The sequence below is a fragment of the Rattus rattus genome, chromosome 2 (genome assembly GCF_011064425.1).
Source record: "Rattus rattus isolate New Zealand chromosome 2, Rrattus_CSIRO_v1, whole genome shotgun sequence".
Taxonomy (NCBI): Eukaryota; Metazoa; Chordata; class Mammalia; order Rodentia; family Muridae; genus Rattus; species Rattus rattus.
This window is the reverse complement of record NC_046155.1, coordinates 21798550-21814486: the sequence shown is the minus strand read 5'-3', so window position 1 is coordinate 21814486 and position 15937 is coordinate 21798550. Positions and strand designations below refer to the sequence as shown.

General features: G+C 44.9%; 2 pseudogenes; one reads left to right on the top strand and one right to left on the bottom strand.

The window, feature by feature from the left end:
- Nucleotides 1–671: 671 nt before the first annotated feature.
- LOC116893742 lies at nucleotides 672–1168 on the bottom strand (annotated as a pseudogene).
- A 12998-nt stretch (nucleotides 1169–14166) lies between these two features.
- On the top strand, nucleotides 14167–14632 carry LOC116892784 (annotated as a pseudogene).
- The last annotated feature ends 1305 nt before the right edge of the window (nucleotides 14633–15937 follow it).

The following is a 15937-nucleotide window of genomic DNA, read 5'->3' as shown; positions in this document are numbered from 1 at the left end:
CTGTTGCTTTGCTGGATTCCAATTCAAATCTGAGTCTCTGGGTATTCCTTCCCTGGCTCCCGGAAGTCTGCTGGGCAAGCGTTCCTGCTCTGTCTCCGGCCCTCCCTTTGGGGGACCTGTTTTCAGTCAGGGCCTGGTCAGTAGGTGACCAGGCTTCCCAGGTGGTTTCTCGGGAGCTGGACATGAATCTAAGGTATCTTTCAGATCGCTGGTTGCCAGTGCTGGTCCTGTTTTTGGTGACTTTTTTTTTCATTCAGTGTGGCAATACATTTTTTGTTGTTGTTGTTAAAGATTTATTTATTTACTGTATGTATGTGAGTACACTGGCGCTCTCTACAGACGCTCCAGGAGAGGGCTTCAGATTCCATCACGGATGGTTGTGAGTCACCACGTAGTTGCTGGGAACTGAACTCAGGACCTCTGGAAGAGCAGTCAGCGCTCTTAACCGCTGAGCCATCTCTCCAGCCCTACAATCCCCCTTTTCTTTAAGTCTGAAATTTCTCCATAATTCTTAATATGCAGAACATGGAAGTATGTGTGCGAAGCAAGGCTTTACTGATAACAAGTTATAATGCTAGTTATGTTTTACATTAATTTTCCTTATTCTTAACAATTTTTTTTGTAGGTTGGAAAATAACTTTATTTGTTCTAGCGCATTGGCCAGAGTTCCCTCAGAACTTCTGAAACTGCATCTTGATGCCAGCAGCCTTGGTGACCTTGAGCACATTGAATGGAACAGTCTTGCTCAGGGGCCTGCACTCCCCAACAGTGACAATGTCACCCATCTGGACATCCCTGAAACAGGAGGACAGGTGCACAGACATGTTCTTGTGACGCTTCTCAAAGTGGTTGTACTTTTGGTTGTAATGGAGATAGTCCCGGCGGATGACAATGGTCTTCTGCATTTTCATCTTCGTCACGACACCAGACAGGATCCAACCTCGGATGGAAACATTACCAGTGAATGGCTCATTTCTTGTCTATGTAGGTGCCCTCCATGGCCTCCTTGGGCGTATTGAAGCCTAGACCGATAGATGTTTTTGTAGTACCGAGGGAGTTTTTCCTTGCCGGTTTCTCCCAGCAAAACACGCTTCTTGTTTTGAAAGATTATAGGCTGCTTTTGGTAAGCACGCTCCGTCTGAATGTCCGCCATCTTCCCGGCAGCCTGAGAAAAGGACTATTCTTAACCATTTCATACAGGGAAACATGGTCATTACAACACAGCTCCTTTCAGCTTCTTGTCATATTATTTCCATTTGTTTATTTATTTAAATTTTATTTATTTTGATAATTCACTAAGCCCACTAGTGTTTCCCATGTGCATATTGATGTGGGGCAGTGAGAAATTTATTTTACCGCACTTCTTCATTATGCATATAATTTTACCGCTTATTTAAAATGTAATCAAATTTGTATGCTAATGAGATGGATGTGCTTGGTTATTTCTATATAAAAGATTAAATCATGGCTGAACATTTGAAAACGCAGGATGTAGAGGAATGTTGGTGTTTTTCTGAGTTGATTTATATTTTTATTTTATAACTGCCAATGCTTAAAGAAAAAAACCACGCTTCACGTGGACAAGATAAAAAATGGCAGAAGTATGCTTGGTGACATTGAACGTTTTGTCCCCAACCCAGTCCAAAATTTGCTGTCTTCTTATGAAACTCCAGCCTTAACTTTAAAAATCAAATATTCCAACAGAAGATGGCCCAAAGTCAAACTAACCCTATGCATGCTGAGCGCCAGACACGGGAAAGGATTAAATAATTTTATTTTGTGTAATTAAGCCATTATGTCTCTCTAAGCGCGAGGAACTGTAGGTACAGTAAAAATGCTGCTATTCCTAACATAGAATCATCTCAAATCCAGCATGTACAATGCAAAAGGCACATGTATGCTCAGATGAAGACTCCAGTGAGGTCATGTGACATAACCCGGACAAGCATTGCCAGAAATACCCCCCCCCAAATTCAGTACATATTTGGTTCTGGATTCAGTTTTAATTGCACAATGCAAACTCTTTCACCACTGCCCAAGTTTTTGCAAGCTCTGCATTCAGTTACGCAACCCCGTGTGGGGTCATGGCTCACAGCTGAAGGCGCTGGGCTCTAAGGAATAGATGGCTTCCCTCTGTTTCCTTTTCCAGTTCTCCAGATGGAACCTGGAGTCTCAGCGACACTCGCTGCCACTGAGCCAAACCTCAGTTCTGGTACCTGCATTTTATGTTCCGGCTGAGGTGGCCACGTGTTCATCTTTGCAGTAAGGGAAGCTTTCGATCCCTAGGCTTTCTGAGAAGGGAGAGGGGTTTCAGTGGAGAACCTTGGGCTTTCCTGTCAAATAGATGTAGGAAAAGGATGACATAATGCATAGGTTGGCCTTGGGATTGTAGATAAGTGACTTAACTTGAGTATTGCTTTCTTCATCTACAAATTAGAAACTGCTGGGTCTGAAGATCTGAAGCGGGTGACGTATAATCCAAAAACTATTTGACATCCAGACTCAAGATTCTAAGCACTTAATTAATGCTACACCCCATTTACTCTTTCGTTTTCAGACATGGAAACAAAGGCCCAAGGAAAGTATCTTTCATAGCCAAGGTCTTGTGGCAAACAGCAAAGTGTGAACCAGTTGGCCCTCTTATCTGGGTGCTGGCTATTACATTTTGCCAACGCTAAACACGCACTCTGCTGATAGGTGACATCTTAGCCCCCACTTTTTTGACGATTGAACGGCAATCGATTATGGGCTGAGTGCGATGTCTTCATTTAACTACTGTTTGAAGCTGAGTACCCATACTTCCTCAGGGATGCTGACAGACATCCCCACATGACAGAGATTTTCACTCGCCTTGTAAGGACTGACTGAAAAGGCACGTGTCTGTAAAGACGATGTCCCTGGGGAGAAAGCTGGACGAATCAGAAAGCCCTTGCTATCTTCCCAGTTGCTGGCAATCCACAGGCTTCATAGATGGGAAGGTGTCATCCCAGGAGGAGACTGGGAAATCCCTTTAAAAAGCCATTTTGATTGTGGCTCCGGGGTGCAATGTGCTCTTCCTCTGATGCTTTGGGCCCCACTTTAGAAGGCTTGAAGACTCCAAAAACAAATGATTTTGACACGATGACATAAATTATGTATGAGTATCAATTGAATATTCAAGCATAATGAGTTTATGGAATCCAAGAGAATGTTTCCATTGAGACACTGCAATACTGCTATTGTTGGGATCAGGACCCAGCTGATCCCTTATAGGGAGGCTTTGTGCACATTTGAAAGAGGCACCCCCTCTGGGTGATGCAGTCCTGCGGGTACATGACTTGGCAGGCAGAGGCCGAGCTGAATCTTAGGCCCCTTTTGTCCCATTGGCTGGATGCCTTTGTGCAATGCACAAACTGCTCCGCTTTAAGTGGCAGTCCCGATTGCCCGCTGGAACCCTGTGCCTGTGTTGCTTGTCACAGAGTACATTTGAAAGATGCAGAAGTGACGGGCGCTTTTCCATTACCCTCACCCTGGATTCATTCGCAAGCGGTAAAGCGTCAGGTTCAAACGTCCCCTGGAAGCTGATGAAGGCTTCGCGATGGAGAACAAGGGTAGAATCTTTTACCCAATCTTGATGGGCAGAATCTGAGGGTCGTGCTCCAGGATTTGCCACTTTGTGGTGCCACAGCAGAGAGGACAAAATAGTTGCATGGGGTTGGGGGGCGGGGAGGCAGAGAAAAGTGATGGCTAAAGCATAGGAATCAGACCGTACGTACTTCCGGCTCCAAGACACAAGGGCATAGATATCCATCTTCCCACATCTCCTGGTCATTTCGCGTAAAACGGTGCCAGAGAAAAGATGAGTGTGACGGAAGGAACGTGGCAGTCCCCACCTCTGCACCTCTTTGGCTTCATAAAATTTCACCAGGTGCGAGGAGGCAGGCGGTGCGAGAACGCTAACACGTGCAGCCAAACAGCCCTAAGGAAAGCCAGTTCTTGCTAGCTGCAGGACAAGGAAAAAGAGCGCCCTGCAGGACAAGGGAAAAGAGCGCCTTGCAGAACGGCTCAGTTGGAATTGCTCTACGAGAGCCAAGTATCGGGGCATGAGCTGTGCCCTAGCACCACTCACAACAGTAGAACTGCGTGAAGAGCCTCTGCTTATGTTCTTATCCAGCTGCCTCGAGTCAACCCATGGGACTAAGGAAGACCCGGTGGGGAGGCAGGTTCTTGGCAGAAATGGGCCTCCTGCAACTTCTCCACCAGGTGTTCATGTGGCAGGAGCCAGGTCCTCTGCATTCCCTCAGCATTGACTGGGTGCTGTTCCCGATGCAGGTGGTACCAGAGGGAACAGGGTGGGAAGCTGGTAAATCCTAACTATAGAAATGTCCTGCTTGTTGCTGACTTTTGGCCAACTCGACACCAGCTAGAGGTACATGGAAAGAAGAACCTCAATTGAGAAAAGGCCTCCACCCATATTGTCTGTGAGTGCGTCCATCCGTCAGGTGTTTTCTTGATTAACGGTTGGTGGGGATGGGCCCAGCCCATTGTGGGCGGTTCTACCTCTGGGCAGATAGCCAATCCTTGGTTGTTCAAGAAAGCAGGCTAAAGGGGCTGGGGATTTAGTTTCAGCGTAGAGCGCTTACCTAAGCAAGGCCCTGTTCGGGTCCCCAGCTCCGAAAAAAAAAAAAAAAAAAAAAAAAAAAAAAAAAGCAGGCTAAGCAAACTGTGGTGAGCAGGCCAGCAAGCAACATTCTTTCATGGGCCCTGCCTCAGCTCCTGCCTTAAGTTTCTGCTCTGACTTTCCTCAGTGATGGACTATATCTGAGACTTGTGGGATGAAATAAAGTCTTTCCTCTCCAAGCTGCTTTTGGTCATGGTGTTTTATCACAGCAATAGAAACCCTAAGACAATATACTGTTCTGTACTACACTACACTACACTATACTGTAGTCTAGTGGTAACTAGGTTCCCCAGTCGCCATCTGGCAGGAGTCTGGGGATGAAGGCTTGGACTTACTCCACCCAGCAGTAAGGTGATATTCTTCTGGTTTTGTGCTTCAGTAGAAGCCAAACAAGTAAGCCATATTTCCACATCACCTGACAGTAATAAAGTGTCACCACCCACAATGATAAAGTGTCACCACCCTCCTCCATTGGTGCTAGCATAGCTGCTAAAGTGGTCAGTCCGACCCAGAGCTTCAGCACGGCAGCTGAAAATCAGTAATAGCACGAGTCAGGAACAGCCAGACATGGTGGCACTTACTTGCAAGGCTGAGGAAGAATGGCTACGAGATTCAGGCCAATCTGAGCAACAAAGCAAGACAAAATACTGTCTCAAGAATAAAACAAAACACCCCCCCAAAAAAAAACCCCAAAAGACCAAACCAAACAATAACAACAATAAAACAAAGAACGAAAAAAACTAGAAGAGATTACCAATGGAGATAAGTCTAGGCTTAAACAAATGCTAGAATTATCTGACGAGAATTTAAGTGCTGTTGGCTGGAGAGACGGCTCAGTGGTTAAGAGCACTGACTCCTCTTCCAGAGGTCCTGAGTTCAATCCCCAGGACCCACATGGTGGCTCACAAGCATCTGTAAAGAGATCTGGCATGCAGGGGTAGGTGCAACAGAGCACTCAGACAATAAATAAATTAATTAATTAAATTTAAAAAAGAATTTAGGAACCACCATCATAAAAATACTTTTCACAAGTAACCAAAACACACTTAAAACAAATGAAAATTTGTTTTAAGCAAATGACAATCTTAAGCAAAAGGCAGTTGATAGAAAAATAAGCCAAATAGGGACTAGAAAGATGGGTCTGCAGTTAGAGCTTTGCTGCTCTCGCAAAGGGCCCAGCTTGGATTGCCAGCACTTGCATGGTGGCCACACCCACTTGTAACAACAGTCCCATCCCCCTCTATCTTTAAAGGGCACCAGTTATGCACATGGCACACATACATACATGCAGGCAACATACTCAGACACATAAATTAAATAAGAATGTAAAAATGTAAAAAGAAACCAACTAGAAATTTTGCAAATTGAGAATGAAGCAATCAGAATAAAAGTTCCATCAACTACTGGGCTCGTGGTGGCTCCTGCCTGGAGGCAGAGGCAGGTGGATCTCTGTGAGTTCAAGACCAGCCTGGTGGTGTACATAGTGAGTTCCAGGCCAGTCAGGGCCAGCCTGAGTTTCAAACTCAGAGGAGCTCTGTTTCAACAACCAAAATCAAATGAGCAAAACACCAAAAATAACAACAACAACAACAAGAAACCAAAACAAAGCAAAACAAAACCCTTCCATCAATGAGATCCTGAGCATAATGTAGGGCTCATAGAAAATAAAACCAATGAAGCCAAAGCTAGAACATTATAAATTAAATTACCCAATCTGAACAATAGACATAGGGGAAAAAATAATGGGCAGAACCTTAGGATGTGTGAGACACTAAAACAGGTACAATATTCATGAGGGTAGGACTTAAATTAAAAGGTGTTTAAGGAGATTGTTGTCAGTCGGGCATGGTGGTGCCATCGGAACTCTTGGGGGTGGGGTAGAAACAACAGGATTGTGAGTTTCAGGCCAGTCCGGCCTACGTAGCAACATCTGGTGTGAAAAATAAAAAATAAAAATGGAGACATTTCCTAAATTTTCCAAATACACAAATATTTAAGAAACAGAGGGCAAACCCCTAAAGAGAAGAAAGAACCCTTCTTTCTCTTCAGAAGGAACCAAATGCCAAGGTCAGCCTCAAAGTCAGGTGAGTCATTTTAAAAACAAACAAAACGTGTGGGAACACTGCCTTACAGGTCAGTGTCACAGGGTGCTAGGTCACACTCACACCCTACTTGAGCATTCAGTATCATTTTAGGAAAGTTTACTTAGCTTGGATGTCCCCCAGAGGCTTGGTCTCCACCCAGCGTCACTTCTGGGAGGTGGTAGGACCTTTAAGAAAGGGGACCTAAAGCTGGGTGATGGGGGGTGCATGCCAGCATTCAGGAGGCAGAGGGAGGTTCATCTGTGAGGTAGAGGCCAGCCTCATCTACAGAGCAATTTCCAGGACAGCCAGGGCTACGCAGAGAAACCATGTCTCAAAAAGAAAAGGAAAAAAAAAAAAAAGTGGTACCTAGAGGCTAGAGAGATGGTTCAGTACTGGCCGCTCTTCCAGAAGTCGTGGGTTCCATTCTCAGCACCCACACGACAGCTCACAACCACCCGAGGCTTCAGCTTCTGGCCTCCACAGGTACCAGGTATGCAAGAGGTACATAGACATACAAGCAAAACACACCTGCATGCAGCATTCAGGGAGGTGCAGTGAAGACGCCGCCGACATAACCACTCCCTGAGCGGGGAGTTTGTTTGTTTCCTTGACACAGGATTTCTCTGTGTAGCCCTGGCTGTCCTGGAACTCTCTGTAGACCACGATGGCCTTGAACTCACAGAGATCAGCACTGCCTGAGTGCTGGGCTTATGGTGTGCACCACCGCTGCCTGGCACCAGGCGAGGGGGAAGGTTTTTATTGTGGGCAAGAGAGAGGAAAGATCCAGAGGAGCATGGCTAGGACTAGGGAAGACGGAGAGTGTATCAGAGACAGCAAGAGATTGCACTGGAAAGCACAAAGGCTAGAACGTGCTGAGAGTACCTAGAGAGTCTGAGAGCGAGAGGAATCACCCCAATCATAAGGAAGACAAGAGGCTGGGGGAGGGGCTGCATTGGGGAATGGTTTCACAAGTTTCTCAACGAGCTGGCTTTTATCTATCAGAAATCTAATAGTCCAGCTTGAGCTCATTTCTAGACACACAGAGGGCCTGGGACCTAACACATGAAGTAAAATAAAATGAAAGAGAAATTTATAAAAAAAAAAAAAAAAAGATGAAGTGAAGCCTAGTGGAAGAAGAAAATGATACAATTGGAAGTATGTCCTTTAAGGGGCTACTTGGGCCCCTGTCCCTACCTGTCCTTTCTACTTCCTGGCCATTAGAAGATATACAAGGTTTCTCTACCACTGGATACCACCATGACATTCTGTCTTCATCTGCCCAAGAAACCAAGGTTGAATCTTCTGAGACTGTGAACTAAAACCCTTCCTCCTTAAAAGGTGACTGTCTCAGGCCCCTTTGTCACAGTGATGGAAAAGTAACACACACGTGCCAACCCGATTCATGGTGACAGAATTCACTCAACTGGCGAACTCGGAAGTTGTTGAAGAGATGAGTTTTGTATGGCCATTTTGTCTGCACGCATGTTTATGTGCCACACGCGTGCCTGCTGCCTTGCAGAGGCCAGAGGAGGGCATCAGATCCCCAGCAGTTGGCTTGCAGACCCTTGTTAGCTGCCAGGTGGGTTCTGGAACCTGAAACTGTTCTCTGCCAGAGCAGCCAATGAGTGCTCTTAACTTCTGCAACATCTCTCTAGCCCAGGAGATACGTGTTAAGAATCTTTTTCCTTTCATAATCTTAACAATTGTGACTATTCACAATTCTCACATGCATGCATTCGTGTTCCTCTGGCAGCAAAATTAAGGTTGTAGGCGTGAGGATCTGGGTGTTTAAAAATAAGTTCATTGTTTTAATGTATGTAGTATTTAAAGCTATTCAAGTTAACATTCTATGGAGAGTAACGCCCAGAAGTATTTTCAACAGAAATACAATAACCGCAGGAATTACAATCTCCAGCTGGAAGTGGGCCAGCTCCTTGGTCAGCTGCCGGAACTAAATAATCCAAATGGATGAGATTCCTTGGACACGTTTTTTGCATATATTTTAGTTTATCAAGGAATGTAGCTAGCTTTCTCATACGAAGGACACTTGAAAAGTGCTTGGTTTCTTGATGTGTGTACTCAGTCATTCTCTGTAGTCCTCGAAGCAACTGGGAAGACATGAACTTCTTTCCAGAGAATGAAAGAGATACAAGGAAGGAGGTTTATGCTCGAGTTCCCCAACCAGGGGCAAAGGCTAACACAGATCTGATTACATTTCTCTCCCGGCATTTCAAAGGATATAGAAACTCCCTTTTATTCTGGTCATAGCTACGGATTTATGATGGAGAATGTCATTTCATTTATTTGAGCCAAAATAAAATATTTTTGCTCAGTGGCAGATCTATGTCTTTGACAAAGCTAAATGGTCATACGCTTATCACTTCTTGGTTATTTTCCCTCATTTTAACAAACACTTGTGCCTATATGTGCCAAGCACACATGGTTCCTACCTGTGAGGGGAACGGGAGGCTGTGGAACACCATTTGGTGTATTCTTATACATGGGTCTATTATCAGAGCCTTGTTTCTAAACGTTTGGATAATGTTCTTTGTTTTCCCTTTTAAGCAACAGAAATCAATTATTCATTAGTTGGCTCTCATCTCAGGAACTCTGACTGTGAAGTTAAAAACTCCAAGTACCCTTTGTTCCCATGTTGCATCATCATCTATATTCCTTGCCCTTCCATTCCAGTCACATACACTGCTAGAGCTGGAAACTGCGCATGGATATATCAGTAAGGGGGGAATAGAGTGGAGAGATGGCTCGGTAATTAAGAGTACTGGCTGCCCTTTCAGAGGACCCAATTCAGTTCCCAGAACTCACCTGGCAGTTCACAAAAAATACACATACATACATATGGACAAAATACTCATACACATACAAATATTTGTCTTTTTTAAAAAGAATATATCAATCAATCAATCAATCAATTTCCACTCCCTTTCCCCTCCCCAGAAATGATAAAAATCAAAGCAACCCCTTCTGTAATGAGCTTTCTCCGTCTTTTTCTCTTTACATTTTTCTCTGCCTGAACATGTTTTGCTTTTAGCGTCTTCCTGCTGCCACACTCCAGTTAACAACTGGAATTTTAAGACTCTGCTGTGTCCCATGGGTAGGTTCAGTTGTTTTCTGTTTTGTTCACAAAAGCCTAGAATCTAGGACAGCCTTCAGTCCCTTCTGACACGCGTTAGCCTGAACCTGATAAGACCACAGCAAAGAGTTTGACTGGAATTTCAATAGATGTTCTGGCACCTTCCATAGAAGCTATTGGTTGTCTGAAGTGGTGTTTTAAAATGCAGAGGCTTCTGCATGGCTAATTGTGTTTGAATGAGAAAAATGACGTCATGACTAATGGCCATGGTAGCGGAAAGAGACTGTCCTTGCATGCCCTCTTAGTTTACTTGCAGACAGAGTCGAAGCTTGGTACTAGAGGAAAATTTATTCTCTTGGGACCATGCCTAGTACATGCTTCTAGGGTGGGGAACAAATGCAGTCAGTTAATCTAAATCAACAAAACCCGATTAGCCCACCTCCCCCCAACGGCAGCCAAGAAGGTCAGATTCTGTTTATTTTCACAATGCATCAACAAATCATTTATTTCCTGACACCAGAGATTTTACATTTCAGCATAAAATAGCGTTAATCCCACCAGTCGATAAAATGACCACTACCAAAGTTTTAAGCCAATTAAATACTAGTCAGGTTGATGGACTCTCTCAGCAGAGGCCAGGTCCACCTCTGCTTCCCAGAAAATGGCTATGAGTCATGCCTCGGAGAAGCTTTAAAAAGGCAATCCCGAAGGCCAGAGTATTTCCTACCAGGTCCAATCAAGGGCAAACCTACATTCTGTTATATTTCCTGCCCACTTACCTCCCGCCCTCATGTGATCAAATACATCCAGTGCAGTTGGGTCAAAGAAGCGTGTTTAGGGGAGTGAAAGCAGGAGGCTTGTAATCTCCCATAAACAATAGCCTCCAGCATTTCAGTCCCTTGTCATTAGGGCAAGGGACTTACAGGTTAGAAGCATTTTTGTTCCGTGGATCTCTTAGGCACAGTAATTAAAACAAAACATTGGCTCTCATAATAGTAAGCACTCGTGGTTTCCTGGTGTGCAGGTAGGTTTTCTGTTTCCGTTGTTTTTGTCCGCTTGACACAAATCATCTCCAACAGACTGCCCTGTAGGCAAGTCTGGGGCATTTTCTTGATTGCTGCTTGATATGGGAGAGCAGTGGCATCCCTGGGCAAGTGGTTCTGCACTGTATAAGAAAGGAAGCTGAGGACCGAGGGCAAAGCAAATCAGGCTTTTGTTTCAGTTCCTGCCTCCACATTTCCACCCTGGGACTCCTCAAAGATGGGCTGGAATGCAGCGTGTAACCCCCGGCTACCAGCCCCCCGCTCAGGTTCCCTTGGCTCTGTGGATGAAAGGCACACACACTTTAGCTTATTTTTAATAAGCTTTTTAGCTCAATGGTCAAGCACTTCTAAGTCTCCTGCCACTAATGTGTCCTTACCTTCACTCCTGGCTCAACACTCTAAATCTGCCCTCAATTTAGTTGCCTGGTTACCTTCTCCTTGCTCAGTACCCTAAATCTGCTGCCCCCAGCTTAGTTGTGTCTCTAGCCTCTCTCCTGCTGCCCCAGGCCCAGTTGGGAAAGCGGCCATTGGCTATTTCACCCGAGATCTCACATGGCTGGTGGCTCCCTCTCCGAAGCATGGCAAAACCTTTCCCCTTCTGACTCTCTTGGCCAACCTGCAAAAACCAGGAAGTCCCGCCTCTTCTTCCCAGCCATTGGTTACTAGCATCTTTATTGATCATTCAAGAACCAATTGGGGAACAAGACCTTCATCTTTCGCACACAAATTCCCAATCAGAATCACCCCATACTCTGGACTGTTAATTGTAAGCAGAGCAAACCCTCTGCTCTTGAAGTTGTTTGTGGCCACAGGATTTATTGCAGTAACAGAAGGAAAACTGGAACAGTGGTTACTGCTTGCTTTTTTTTTTCCCAGGTTAGGATGATATAACAGCTTTATAAAGTATCCATCCTTGACAGAGCATGGGAAATTCTGAATGGAAAAGAGAGGGAGATGGAAGAAAGGGAGAGATGAGAAGAGAAACAAGAGACCAAAGATAAAAGACGTGTTTTCTCAAACATAAGAGGAACACGCAGATATAAAGAATCACACAGAACCAAATCTCAGTCTGAGAGGGTTACTGCTGGGTTTCACATCCAGGACAAGAAGCGCATATTTAACATATCAAGCAGGCCTGGCCTCTAGGTTCTTCGATCCCTCAGTTCTTACCTGTTACAGGGCTTGGCTGGCATACTCCACTGTCGATGCTGAAGTTTCCAACCCAGGGGCTAGACTTCCTCTCACCCAATGGTTCTTCACTATATAATCTAGACATTTTGCTACTCTCTCTCTCTCTCTTCTCCCTCTGCGAGCTGCTTTCTCTCTTTCTCCCCCTCCTCTCCTGTCTCCCTTTCCGTGGCAAGTTCACTAACCCCATCTCGTGTGATCAGTGAACTAGACTGATAGCTGCCCTCACCCCCAAACCTGCTTTTATACCTTAATTTAGCTTTAATGGGCTCATTTCGTTGGCAGAGACACAAATTAATTTCTTTAAGTAGCAAGAATATGTAATGCTACCCCTCCTTTGTTTGTTTGTTTGAGACAGGGATTCTCCAAGTAGCCCTGACTGTCCAGGAACTTGTTTGTAGATCTCTCAGCCACTCAATGCCAGCGGCTAAGCTGCATCATCACCAGTCGCCAACCCTTGTTTTCCTACGGTCTTAGGTGACCCCTGTGAAAGGCTTGCTCGACCCTCCAAAGGGATCTCAACCCACAGGTTGAGAAACCACTGCCGTATACAGTCTGGTCTACAGCCCAGCCTTATAGAGGCACTTTTCTCACTTGAGGTTCCCTCTTCTGGATGACATTAATTTGTGTCAATTTGACTTAAAAAAAACCAGCCATGACACCCCCTCAGGTTAGTGATTTCATAATACCTGTCGCTTTTGGCCTTCTACCATCTTCTACATCTTCAAGGTGTGGGCCAGAAGTCATTCCTGTTTTACGAGCTGTTTTACTGGATGCTGTACTGTATGTCAAGGGTTGACATTTTGTTTTTCTCCTTAAAAATTCCTTCCTGCCTGCCATTCAGCAGGGTCTCTCTATGTAGCCAGGCTGGCCTCACATAATCCATCCTTCCTCAGTATCTTGGTGTTTGTGGGTAACAAGCATGGAACACCTGCAGGCAGTTATTTGCAAAGATTTCCTTAAATTTTTTTTATGGTTTTAAAAACACTGTTAAAGTTGTTTTGTTTTGTTTTGTTGGGGACTGAGCCCAGGGACTTGCACAGGGTCAGCAAGAGCTCAGTCACTGGTCCAAATTGCCAATCCTGTGGATCAGTTTATATTTTTAAATATTAAAACTAGTGTTTCTTTTATAGTACCTATTACTAAGATACGAGTCTTATCAACAATCTCTAATAGCCCCCACATGTCCAGACATGTCCCCGAGATCCAGACGCATGGGATCCAAGTGCCCTCAAGCCATGTGTGAACCTGGCAATCTTTATTCCTTCTCCTGGGGGATTTCATTCTATGCATATAGAGTAGTACTCAGCCAAGACGCCAAGGAGGTCCTTGAGAAAATTTCTAGGGCTCTCTCATAGGCAGCTTTCTCCCTTTCACTATTCTGTCCTGAAAATTTTAGCCACTTCAGCTTCATGAAACTAGTATTTAGGTCTTCCTAAATGAGTGAAATTAACATATCCCATTTGGATTTTCTCTCCCTATGTCAGTACCTAAAAATTTCCCCTTAGAAGTGTTGCCAATACAAGCTTGTACTTTTACAAATACTTCTACGAAAAACGCCTTTTGGTTGTAATTTGAGGCAGAATAGAGAGACAGGGACAATTATGGGGACACGGGAAAAAAAGGGGCTCCTGACTCTAGAGTCTGGTTGCTAAGATTCCAACACAGTCAACAATGCTTGCTGTGAACATTTTATTCACAGACAAAATCTTACTTTTATATACGGTCAGATTAAACAAGGATGTTGACATAGCAGGGATCCATGCTTGAGTCCTGAGCAGATGTGGCCAGCAGTTTTCTGGGACTCCTATGAGGAGATACCCTACTAACTGTATAAAGCATGTCTTGATCACTTCCTTGTGTAACCCTTGTGGCTTCTAATTTTATGCTATCAGATTGTAATCCCATCCCAAGCATCCTGGTGCCACTCTATGATCTCATTTATTGAAAGAGAGGGGAACGTGTTTCCTAACAGGAATTTGAGATGTAACTTAAGAGCCATGAAAGTGGTATCCACAGCTACTGCTGCCGGTTGAAAATGTAACTTTCTAGCGTCCCTGCCACCACGTCTCCTTGCTGCTTTTGTGCTCTCCACCCGTCATGGCCAGCCTTAAGGACCTCAAAGGGAGGTGGCACCTGTTGGAAAGCCACAGCTCTGAGGACTGCACAAAGGAGCTAGTAGTAGGACTGGCTCTTAGGAAGATGGGTGCTATGGCCAAACCAGACTGTGCCATTAATTTTGACGGCAATAGCATCACCATCAAAACCGAGAGCAGGGTGAAGACGACGGGGTTTTCTTGTACCCTGGGAGGGAAGTCTCATCAAACTTACAGCTGACTGCAGGAAACTGAGACGGACTGCCCCTTCCCAGATGGTGCCCTGGTGGAAAGGGGAGGAAAGCACAATAGCAAGAAAGCTGAAGGATGGGAAGATGGTGGTGGAACGTGTCATGAACAATGCTCTCTGTACTCGGGTCTCTGAGAAGGTGGAATGCGGGCTTCATCCTCATCCGGGGCGGGAGTCAGCTGTCAGAGTGAATAGGCTCAATTCTACGAGCAGGTCATAAACAACCACACTGCTTTTCTTTGGTTTTATTTTTCATGATTGTTCAGTTCTCCTTATCGCAAACACTGCACATGAATCCCATGTCAAACTGTTGGCTTATCCAGGATCAATCATTCCTTTGGTTAGTAAATAAACAGGTTTGTGCAAAAAAAAAAAAAGAAAAGAAAAAGAAAATGTGACTTTAAGTTTTGAGGCTCTAACCCCAATCTCAGGAGTGTCTTCATCTTGGCCCGAGCACCTTTCTTTCTAACTTTCATGTTTAATTAAATCTGTTGAACTTACTTTCAAAAACGATTCTGACTGTGCTTCAAACCAGCTCATCCTTTTCCCAGAAGATATGAAGGATCCAGCTCCTCCTGAGTGGAAGTCCCTAGAGGATAAGGGTTCCTGAGACTGTGGGCAGCGATTCTGGGCCGGCTGGCTCCTCCACGCTTTCGCTGACAAGCGGAAACGTGAGGTGCGTATGAGATTTAACAAGACTTCTCTAGCAACCCTACTTGTAGACAGAGCTCTGGGACCGTATGTGGGGTTGATTGCAGTTTTCTGTGCAGAATAAAAATCTTGACCATGCTGTAGCCTCACTACTACCACAGAGCTGTTTCTTGTCTGCTGCACAGCTTTCTACATTTACAACAGGAGGGTGATGCTGTCCTAGTTGCTCCTTCGTTAGAAATAGAGGTCCGTGGTGCATCCTCAATGCAGCTGGGCCGGTGGCGCATATCTGCAATCTTAGCATTCAGGAGGTAGAAGCGGGATTGGTAGTTCCTGGATGGCTTTGGTTGCATAGTGAGACCCCTTCTCAAAATCAAACCAAACAATACTGACCCTTCTAGAAGTCTCTACAGAGATCACTTAAAACAAGTACCTAAAGCTGAGTGTGGTTACTTCAATTCCAGCACCTTACGGGCAGAGGCAGGAAGATCACTCCAAGTTTAAGGGGCCAGCTTGGTCTACCTATCCAGATTCTATCTCACTGTGCCTCCCAAGGAGGAAATTAGTGTGTGAGTGCTCCTTATGCCAGGCTCTTAAGGTGTCTGTGTGAGAATGAGCTAACCCAATATTCAGAGACTCTGCCATTTGGTGTTAATATAATTAAATAACAGCTTCCATATGTAGCCCAGGCTATCCTTTTATCTCTGTCTCTGTGTTCACCTTTAAAATAATAATTTCCCCCATGATTAGTGGTCATCATAAGCTTTTATCTGCTTCAATGTCAGGTGTTCTGGAGAATTATAAGCCTGTGGGGTTTTCTTATCACTGCTTTTGTCCTGTTTTGTCCCCCACTCCCACTCCCACCCCCACCCCC